Consider the following 11,299-nt stretch of genomic DNA (forward strand, 5'->3'; position numbering starts at 1 on the left):
TTATTGCATAGGATAATGTAACAATGGCAATAGCCATTATTACTATTTAATAATGGTTAATATTTACTGAGTACATTTTTGGAACCAAACACCATTCTGGTTCTAAGTACTTTACATCAATTCATTTAATCGTTATGAAAACTCTATAGAATAGTATAAGTGCCATAGCCTTCAGGGGGCAGGACATGCAACCCACTGGGCACAGTTTCTTTTCTTTTTAAAACATTTATTGAGCCGAAACCGGTTTGGCTCAGTGGATAGAGCGTCGGTCTGCAGATTGGAAGGGCCCAGGTTCGATTCCGGTCAAGGGCATGTACATTCGGCACATCACTGGGGATGTGCCGGAGGCAGCTGGTCGATGTCTCTCTCTCATCGATGTTTCTAGCTCTCTCTCCCTTCCTCTCTGTGAAAAATCAATAAAATATATTTTAAAAAATTTATTGATTTTTATTGATTTTTAAAGAGAGAGAGAAACGCCGATGTGAGAGAGAAATATCAATCGGTTGCCTCCTGCACGCTCCCTACCTTTCCATGCATGCGATGACACCCAGCCAACTGAGCCACACTGGCCAGGGCTGGGCACTCAGTTTCACAACAGATTCTCCCCAAAGCCCTGGCCACGTGGAATTGGGTATGGGAGGACCTCCTCTCCTCTGTTTTGGTAGTCCTGTTCTCTCCTGGCCCACCTTTTATTGTAATGTCTTCCTAATGCTTATTATTGCCTGGTGACATCTTATTTATCTGGGATGTCTGCTCCATGAGGGCTAGAAATTTTGTTCACTGTGAACCCCCACTTCCTGGCTCAGAGTGACTACTCTCGGGGCACGTGAACAGACGATGCTGTTGTTGTTATTTTGGCAAGACACATGGGATTGCCCCTGCATCCTGGCCTCCCTTCTTCCAGGACCCTCCAAATATCAAGCAGTCACTATTGCCACCTACTGACCAAAGGAGGCATGGCTGAATCTCTGGCTTCAGGCAGGATAAGAAGCTGTAATCTGCCCTGGCTGGTTTGGCCCAGTGGATAGAGCATCGGCCTGGGGACTGAAGGGGCCCAGGTTCGATTCCGGTCAAGGGCATGTACCTTGGTTGCAGGCACATCCCCAGTAGGAGGGTGTGCAGGAGGCAGCTGGTTCTCTCACATCGATGTTTCTAACTCTCTATCCCTCTCCCTTCCTCTCTGTAAAAATCAATAAAATATATTTATAAAAAAAAAAAAAAAAAAAAGAAGCTGTTATCTTAGTCCTTCCCCAAACAGCCACAGCCACTGCCACTGGCCCCTTGGAGTCAGACAGGCTCTGGGCTCCAGGTTCCTGCAGGGACAGTGCACAAGCAGTGGGGCTCCAAATGGGCTCCAGCTGTACCTGGGTTCCTTTATAATTTTTAAAAAATATTTTTATTGATTTCAGAGAAGAAGGGAGAGGGAGAGAGATAGAAACATCAATGATGAGAGAAAATTCATTGATCAGCTGCCTCCTGCACACCCCCTTACTGGGGATCAAAACCCAGGCATGTGCCCTGACCAGAATCAACCATGACCTCCTGGTTTATAGGTGGACACTCAACCACTGAGCCACACCAGCTGGGCTGCAGTCCTTTATAAATGCAGGTTCTTGGGTCTCGCCCCAGACCTGCTGAATCACAAACTCAGGGCTAGGCTTGGCCACCATGGAATTCCTGTGCACACTCAAGTTTGCTCCCCCACATTTGCAATGTCTTGGGACATCTGTGGTCATCATGACTGGGGTGCTCCTGGAATTGAGGTGGTGGGGACCTGGGATGCTGCTCAACCCTCCTCCCAGGATGATCCCAAATCAAGAATCATCCACCCTTTAGCCCTGGCTGGATAGCTGAATTATCTATCCCAAGTGTCAATAGTGCCAAAGGAAAGCAATCCCTTTGCTCACCATAGTGGGGGACCTTGTTGGATCAGTGTGTGACTCTGTATTTAACCTTTTTAAAAAATATTTTTATTGATTTCAGAGAGGAAGGGAGAAGGAGAGAGAGATAGAAACATCAATGATGAGAGAGAATCATTGATCGGTTGCCTCCTGCACACCCCCACTGGGGACTGAGCCCACAACCCGGGCATGTGCCTTTGTCTGGAATCGAACCCAGAACCCTTCAGTCCACAGGCCAATGCTCTATCCACTGAGCCAAACTGGGTAGGGCTATATTTAACCTTTTATGGAGCTGTGACACTGTTTCCCATAGTGGCTGCCCCTATACTTCCCCTGCCTCATGTGTGGGTTCTGATGTTTTCATATCCTCCTCAATGCTTGTTATTATCTATCTTTTTTAGTGCAGCTCCCAGCTGGTGTGAAGTGTTATGAACCATGGTTTTGGTTAACATTTCCCCATGACTTGGACATCGAGGAGAAAATCAGTATTGCATGGCAACTATGCACCAAGTCAAATAAAATAAAGATGAGATCGTTTCTAGTGAAGTTCTCTGCGGAAAGCTGAACGCCTGTGTTGCCTTCATGGTGACCAGGTGGCTATGGTAAATGGAGTGGTCAGGAAAGGCATCCCTGTAGAGGTGACACTTTCCCTGAGCCTCGAATGATCAGAGTTTTTCTGTGGGAAGAGTGTTCCATGCAGAGGGAACAGCCCCTGAAAAGTCCTGACGCAGGCCCTGGCTGGGCATATTCAAACAAGGAAGATCCCACAGGGTAAAGTTTGGGGAGCACTGTGGCTCGTGGAGGAGATGAAACCAGAGAGCTCAGCCACTTGGGAAACCCTCTCGCAGTTTCTACAAAAGCTAAACTCATGTATATTCTATGACCCAGCAAATCACATCCTGAAAGGATAGGCACCTGTTACGGACTGGATTGTGTCCCCCACAATACATTGAAGCCCTAACTGTTAGGACCTCAGGATGTGACTGTATTGGGAGATAGGGTACTTAAAGTGCTGATTTAGATAAAATAAAGTTATTGCTGTGGGCCCTAATCCAACATGATTGGTGTCCTTGTAAGAAGAGGACATTAGAAACAGACTTGTACAGAAGGAAGACCACAGGAAGACACAGAAAGAAGATGGCCATCTTCATGCCAAGGAGAAAGAAGTCAGGAGAAACCAGCCCTGCTGAAACCTTGATCTTGAACTTTCAACCTCCAGAACTGGGAGAAAACCAATGACTGTTGTTTAAGCTGCCCCATCTGTCCTACAGCATTATGGCAGCCCCAGCAAACTAATACAGCACCCAATAAAATGAGTGTTTCTGTCAATTAAAAGACTTGTGAATATTCACAGCAACTTTGTTCATAATAACCCCACATAGTAAACAACCCAACTGTTCATCTGCAGGAGAATGCATCCAAGAAAAGTGGGCCCAGCTCTAGCCAGTGTAGCTCAGTTGATAGAGAGTCAGCCTGCGGACCAAAGGGTCTTGGGTTCGATTCCAGTCTAGGGCACATACCTTGATTGCAGGCTCCTCCCCAGCGCAGGCCCTGATTGGGGCACATGCAGGAGGCAACCAATTGATGTATTTCTCTCACATTGATGTTTCTCTCTGTCTTTCCCTCTCTCTCCCACTCTCTCTAAAAGACCAATGGAGCCCTAGCCGGTTTGGCTCAGTAGATAGATCGTCAGCCTGCGGACTGAAGGGTCCCGGGTTCAATTTGGGCAAGGGCACATACCAAGGTTGCTGGCTCAATCCCCAGTAGGGGGTGTGCAGGAGACAACCGATCATTGATTCTCTCTCATCATTGATGTTTCTATCTCTCTCTCCCTTCCTCTCTGAAATTAATAAAAATATATTAAAAAATAAATAAAAAATCAATGGAAAAATATCCTCTGGTGAGGATTAAAAAAAAAAAAAAAAGACACAAAAAGCTGGGCCCAGCTGGTGTGGCTCAGTGGCTGAGTGTTGACCCATGAACAAAGAGGTCACCAGTTCAACTTCTGGTCAGAGCACATGCCCAGGTTGCCGTCTCGATTCTCAGGAGGGCGTGTGCAGGAAGCAGCTGATCCATGTTTCTATCTCTCTATCTCTCTCGCTTCCTCTCTTTCTAAAATCAACTTAAAAACATATCTATATATATAAAAGAAAAGTGTATGTTTGTGGAATACTGTGCAGTAACCAAAAATGTAAATAACTGCTACACACAACCCCATAGCTGAATCCCACAGACCCAAAGTAAAGTGAAAGCAGCCAAAACAAAAGAGAACATACTATATGACTTTCTTTACAGAAAGTACACCAAGCCGAAACCGGTTTGGCTCAGTGGATAGAGCGTCAGCCTGCGGACTGAAAGGTCCCAGGTTCGATTCCGGTCAAGGGCATGTACCTTGGTTGCGGGCACATCCCCAGTAAGGGGTGTGCAGGAGGCAGCTGATCGATGTTTCTCTCTCATCGATGTTTCTAACTCTCTATCTCTCTCCCTTCCTCTCTGTAAAAAAATAAATAAAATATATATTAAAAAAAAGAAAAAAAAGAAAGTACACCAAAAGGTTGTGGGTTCAATTCCCGGTCGGGGCATATACCTAGGTTTTTAGTTCAGTCCCTGGTCAGGGTGAGTACAGGAGGCAATTGATTGATGTGTCCCTCTCACATCTATGTTTCTCTCTCCCTCTCTCTTTCTCCCTTCCTCTCTCTAAAATCCATAAACATTACCCTCAGGTAAAGATTAAAAAAAATTTGAGAGGAAGGTACAGAGATTTCTCATATACCCCTTAGCCCAACACATGTGCAAACCCCCATTATCCACATTCCCCCACCAGAGCGGGACATTTGTAACAGGGTTTGACATACACTAACACGTCATTATCAGCTAGCATCTAACATCCTAGAACTGGGTTTCACTCTTGGTGTTGTACATTCTATGGGTTTGAATAAATGTATCCATCATTATAATGTCATACAGAGCATTTTCCCTAAAAATCCTCTGTGCTCTGCTTATTCACTCCTCCCCCAAAACCCAGCATCCACTGGTCTTTTTACTGTAGCCATGGTTTTACCAATATGTGTGCAGTTTAATTCCGCTGTGCAAATGGGATTTGTGCACATTACAGTCTGTAAGTTATATCTTTTTTGTTGCTTTGTTAATCTTCACCCAAGGATATTTTTTTCCATTGATTTTATTATTTATTTAATCTTTATTGTTGAAAGTATTATATATGTCCTCTCCCCCCTTCCCCTCCCCCTTGATTTTAAGGAGAGTAAAAAGAGGGATGGAAGGGGGGGGAGAGGGAGAGAGAGAGAGAGAGAGAGAGAGAGAGAGAGAGAGAGAAACATTAACATGAGAGAGAGACATTGATTGGTTGCCCCCTGTACACATCCTGACAGGTCCAGGATCAAACCTGCAAACCCTTCAGTGCTCAGGCCGACGCTCTAACCACTGTGCCCACAGGCCAAGGCTCTAAGTTATATCTTAATTTTGTTTTTTTAAGAGAATGGCTTTGCCCTTGCCGGTTTGGCTCAGTGGATAGAGCGTCAGCCTGCGGACTGAAGGGTCCCAGGTTCGATTCCGGTCAAGGGCATGTACCTTGGTTGCAGGCACATCCCCAGTGGGGGGTGTGCAGGAGGCAGCTGATCCATGTTTCTCTCTCATCGATGTTTCTAACTCTCTATCCCTCTCCCTTCCTCTCTGTAAAAAATCAATAAAATATATTTTTAAAAAAGAGAGAATGGCTTTGTTCTTTTTTAAAAATATATTTTTATTGATTTCAGAGAGGAAGAGAGAGATAGAAACATCAATGATGAGAGAGAATCATTGATTGGCTGCCTCCTGCACGCCCCACACTGGGGATCGAGCCCGCAACCCAGGCATGTGCCCTTGGCCGGAATCGAACCGGGGACCCTTCAGTCCACAGGCCAATGCTCTAATCACCTAGCCAAACCAGCTAGGGCTATATCTTAATTTTTAAAACATCATTTCTAGCCCCAGCCAGTTTGGCTCGGTGGTTATAGGGTCAGGCTGAGCACTGAAGGGTTGCAGGTTCAATTGTGGTCTTAGGCACATACCTCAGTTGTAGGCTTCATCCCCAGTGCAAGTGCAGGAGGCAACCAATCGATGTGTCTCTCTCACATAGATGTGGTTTTTTTTTTCTCTCTCTCTCCTTCCCTCCCTCTCTTTTACTCTCTCTAAAATCAATGGTTAAAAAATACCCTTTGGTGAGGATTAACAAAAAACAAACAAACAACACATTATTTCTGTCTGTGTAGATGAAAGAGGAAGATCTGAGTTGGGGATTCCTCAGGAAAGCCACCATGCTTGCTGGGGCATTGGCTCACTCCTGTCCAACCTCCTCTCTCCAACCTCCTACCCAATCAGCTAGCAACTGCTGCTATTTTAGGAGCCCCCCGCCCCCTCAACTTCCTTCCTGGCTGTTTCAGGAACCCACTTCCTGATTAGGTCTCACTCTCTCCCCTCAGGGTGGGGCAGACAACTTGCACGTTGGGGTGCTTTTCACCGACCCCGACCTTGGGCCTCCCTGTCCTTTCCCCAAACCAGGACTGGCCATGTAATTTGCAGATCCCTGTTTGAAATAAAAATACAGGGCCTGGCCAGTGTGGCTCAGTGGTTGAGCGTCCATCTAGGAACCGGGAAGTCAGGATTCAATTCTGGTCAGGGCCCATGCCCGGGTTGCAGGCTTGATCCCCAGTGGGAGGCATGCAGGAAGCAGCCCATAGATGTTTCTCTCTCATCAATGTTTGTCTTGCTCTCCCTCTTCCTCCCTCTCTCTCTAAAATCAATAAAAAATAAAATAAAATAAAAGCAGAACAAACTCAGATATTAAGGTGTGAAGGAGAGGAAAAACGCACCGGTGTTCTCATCTCCCCACATCACCCCCGTTCCCATTGTGGCATGTTTTTCTGAGTGGGGAGGGGATCTATGACTGCTTTGTATCCTGGATGCAGCTGAATAGACTTTCTCATTAGTAGCCTCTGCTTCCAGGAATCATCCATGAAGGTCTCCGCCCTCAAGGGTGAAACACCTCGCCTGCCATTTCTGTTCTGGCCACCGCGAGAAATCAACCTCCATGTCCAGCAAGAGGGGACTGAGTATGCAAGTGGTGGGTCAGCCCTGGGGCTTTCATGAGAGCATTGCACATAGGCCGAGATAGAAGAAGTGACTATTGACATGGTGTTTGTTGAAAGCTATAATGTGGGTTAAAAAAAAGGGGGGGGGGCTATGGCTTGACCATGATCTTTTTTTTTTTTTTTTTTTCTGATCAAGCCTCAAAACTTTATTTTTACAGCGTTCCTTATATGTGATTTCTAGAAGGGTGGATGCCTAGGAGGGGTGGGGGCTGACCTAGATAATCGGCTAAAGTCATAACTATAGATAAAGGGTGTGGCAGTTGAAGGGCGGCTACAGAAGAAATGCTTTGTCCTCAGGCAAGAGGAAGTGGGCCTAGTTTCAGTAACTTACTGAAGGTCAGAGTTAATCCTTTGACCGACTCTTGGTTCCTGACATCTCCTCCCTCTCTGTTTAAGAAACGGGAGTGGGCATTAATCGACCGAGGAGACATTGACCTGGTTCCTCCCGTGGGCTTTGCATACCCACCGTGTGTGGCTCTTGACATCTTTTGGGGAGGAGAGGCAGAGCCATTATTTTTATCGATGTCAACCTCTATGCAAACCAGGTATACTCTCAGGGAAATCCAGAGGAGGTTGGAAAAATATCCCAACCTTCCCTTGCAATGCTTTGCTCTGCACCCGGTTCGATACCCATACCTCTGGCTCTGGCTAGAGCGTAGGTAAGCATCCCTCTGGTTAAGATGCTGTCCCCGTAGGGAAGGAGCGAGTCTGGGTCCGGAGGTGCTCGTGCTCTTGGTAAACCGAGTCCCACCTATCCGCCACTTCCAGGCGTTGATAATGAATCTGAATGGGTTTTGCTAAAGCTGAATCTATTTGCTGTTTTACGAGGTCGGTTATTTTTCTAAATGCCCAAGGCCCAAATGTAAGAATAAGGAGAAAACCAACAAGGGGACCAAGGATGGGGAGGAGGTAGGGGAGGAGTCCATTAAGTCCACTCCAGAGCGGGTTCTCTTGTAGCTTCTTGATCTTGTCTCGGACGATGCCAGACTTGTTGGCGTAGAAGCAGCATCGTTCCTGTAGAGCCAAACATATTCCTCCCTGTTCTGCCGTGAGCAAATCTAACCCTCAAATGCTTTCCTTGGGGGCCTTCCACACAGTGGAAGGGATTAAATCCTTTCATGTACTTATAAATTGCTGCCAAACATTCAAAGAATTAATTTGTAAGTTTGGGATAACTGTACAATATGCTGTTGTAAAATATCAAAAATTATAATGAAATTATAAAATATCATGTAAGAATATTCTTTGTTCTAGGCCATGGCAATTCAATCTCAAACTGGCTATCAATTTCTTTTTGTATAAAAAAGGTTTTAACCAGTTAAAGTCTCCTAATACTTTCTAAAAGTCATTTAATCTTTTCTTATCTACACCTTCTGAGGCCTAATGCATTGGTTATCAATTACAATCTGTAAGATATTTGAAGGAAGCCTCTCTATTTCCTTCCAAAATAATTTTCAGGCTACAGAGTTTCATTTAAGATTCTTTGTCTTTCTTTTTATAACAAGCAAGCAATATGGTTACAGCTTCATGATCTTTTTTTTAAAAAAACAACAACATATTTTATTGATTTTTTACAGAGAGGAAAGAAGAGGGCGTTAGAAACATGGATGAGAGAGAAACATCAATCAGCTGCCTCCTGCACACCCCCTACTGGGGATGTGCCCGCAACCAAGGTACATGCCCTTGACTGGAATCGAACCTGGGACCCTGGAGTCCGACGCTCTATCCACTGAGCCAAACTGGTTAGGGCTTGACCATGATCTTTATATCCAGCTTCCTCTGGCCGAACTTTAAGGACATTTTTCTGTTTTTCACTATTATAATTAATGCAGGGATGGACATCTATGAGGAGCCAGCTACATGGCTGTCTTTCATGTTGTTTACTTGGATCCTTAGACGATAATTCCTCCTTCCTTCCTTCCCTCCTTCCCTCCTTCCCTCCTTCCCTCCTTCCCTCCTTCCCTTCTCTTCTTCCATCAACATTTATTGAGCACCTATTGAATGCTAAACCCTGAGCTGGGCACTGGGGACACAAGAGGGAAATAATAGACACAGCCTTTCTTGGTGGAGCTCACCATCTAGACTGGTGTTTCTAGAACTTTCCAGGTGATGGTTCTTTCTGTGTTCTCCATCTGTGCCATCCAATATGGGAGCCATCAGTCCCACTTGGCTCTTGAGCACTTGAAATAAGGCTATTGCAACTGAAGAACTATATTTTATATTTTTAAATATATATCTTATTGATTTTTTACAGAGAGGAAGGGAGAGGGATAGAGAGTTAGAAACATCAATCAGCTGCCTCCTGCACACCCCCTACTGGCGATGTGCCCGCAACCAAGGTACATGCCCTTGACCTGAATCGAACCTGGGACCTTTCAGTCCGCAGGTCGACGCTCTAGCCACTGAACCAAACTGGTTAGGGCTGAAGAACTATATTTTAAATAATTTTATTGGCTTCATTTAAAATCCTCACCGGATGATATGTTTTTATTAATTTTAGGGAGAGAGAGAGAGAAGAAATATTGATTGGTTACTTCCTGGACTGGGGATTGGACCCTCAACCTAGGTATGTGCTTTGATTGGGAATCGAATCTATAACCTTTTTGGTGTATAGGATGACTCTCCAACTAACTGAGCCACCCAGCGAGGGTAAAAATTGTTTTCTAAACCCTATTTTTAAAAAAATGTTTTTATTGTTTTTAGAAAGAAAGGAAGAGAGAGGGATAGATAGAAACATTGATGAGAGAGAAACATCGATTGGCTGCCTCCTGCACGCCCCCTACTGGGGATTGAGCCCACAACCTGGGCATGTGCCCTGCCTGGGAATCAAACCCATAACCTCTTGGTTCATGGGTTGATACTCAATGACTGAGCAACACCAGCTGGGTGGCCAGGACAAATTTTATTGACTTTTAATCAATTCATTTAAACTTAATAAGTAGCCATTTGGGGGTAATGGTTCCATATTGCACAGCTAGGGGCTGGAATTCATGGCTCCCTAGTGGGAGCATTTTTAAAAATATATACTTTTATTGATTTCAGAGAGGAAGGGAGAGGGAGAGAGAGATAGAAACATCAATGATGACAGAGAATCATTGGTCAGCTGCCTCCTGCACAACCCCTCCTGGGGATCGAGCCAGCAACCCAGGCATATGCTCCTGACAGGAATCAAATTCGTGACCCTTCAGTCCGTAGGCCGACGCTCTATCCACTGAGCCAAGCCGGCCAGGGCCTAGTGGGAGCATTTTAAGACACATTAATTCCTGTGGTCAACTTATTTTCCAGACTGGTTGAGCTTCTCAAGTCAGCAGGGAGTGAGGAAAGGCCAGAAGTCTGTGCTGGGTGGCACTCAAAGGCTCAGTGAACCTCCCTCCACCCTCACAGAAGCCATCTTCTGGGTCAGGAATTATCTTTATCCCATTTGTTATGCATCCATCAATTCATCAGATAGCATGGGAGACAACTGGGGACATGGTGGATGAGAGTCTGGTTCCCTGCCCTGGGAATTGGGTGAAATATGGGGAAGACAGATGAGTAACAAGGAAACAGCTCAATAAAATGATATAAGGTGGCAAGTTCTGACGGAAATAAATAGGGTATAGGGATGGGAGTGCATGTAATAGGGACTTTGGCTGGCGGGTGGTCAGGGAGGACTCTCTGAAGGAGTGACATTTGAAAGGATGCCTAAAGATGAGGAGCCAGCCATGTGGCTATTTGGGGATAGGGCACTTCAGGCAGAAGGCATAGCTCATGCAAAAGCCTTGAGGTAGGAATGAATTTGGCATGGCCAGTGTGGCTGGGACAGAGAAAGCAAGGGGCAAAGTGGTGGGAAGTGAGGGGGTAAAAATGGGCCAGTGGCACCCTAGCTGGTTTGGCTCAGTGGGTGGAGCATTGGCCTGCTGACTGAAGGGTCCCGGGTTCGATTCCAGTCAAGGGCACATGCCTGTGTTGCGGGTTCGATCCCTAGTAGGGGCGTGCAGGAGGCAGTCGATCAATGATTCTCTCTCACCATTGATGTTTCTATCTCTCCCTCTTCCTTCCTCTCCAAAATAAAATGTATATATATTAAAAGACAATAGTGGGCCAGTGGCTGGGCCTTGCAGGCCTTTGGAAGGGGAGGAGAAAGGGTGACTGCTGAGATGTTGGGAAGTTTACAGCAGCGCCTTTGTCTTTGCAGAGTCCCCATTGGTCGGTGGGGGAACTTGGTGAGGGCAGGGGCAGGCCACATTTGGATGGGAATTGAGCCCCCTC

This window comes from Eptesicus fuscus, chromosome 6 (assembly GCF_027574615.1).
Source record: "Eptesicus fuscus isolate TK198812 chromosome 6, DD_ASM_mEF_20220401, whole genome shotgun sequence".
NCBI lineage: Eukaryota > Metazoa > Chordata > Mammalia > Chiroptera > Vespertilionidae > Eptesicus > Eptesicus fuscus.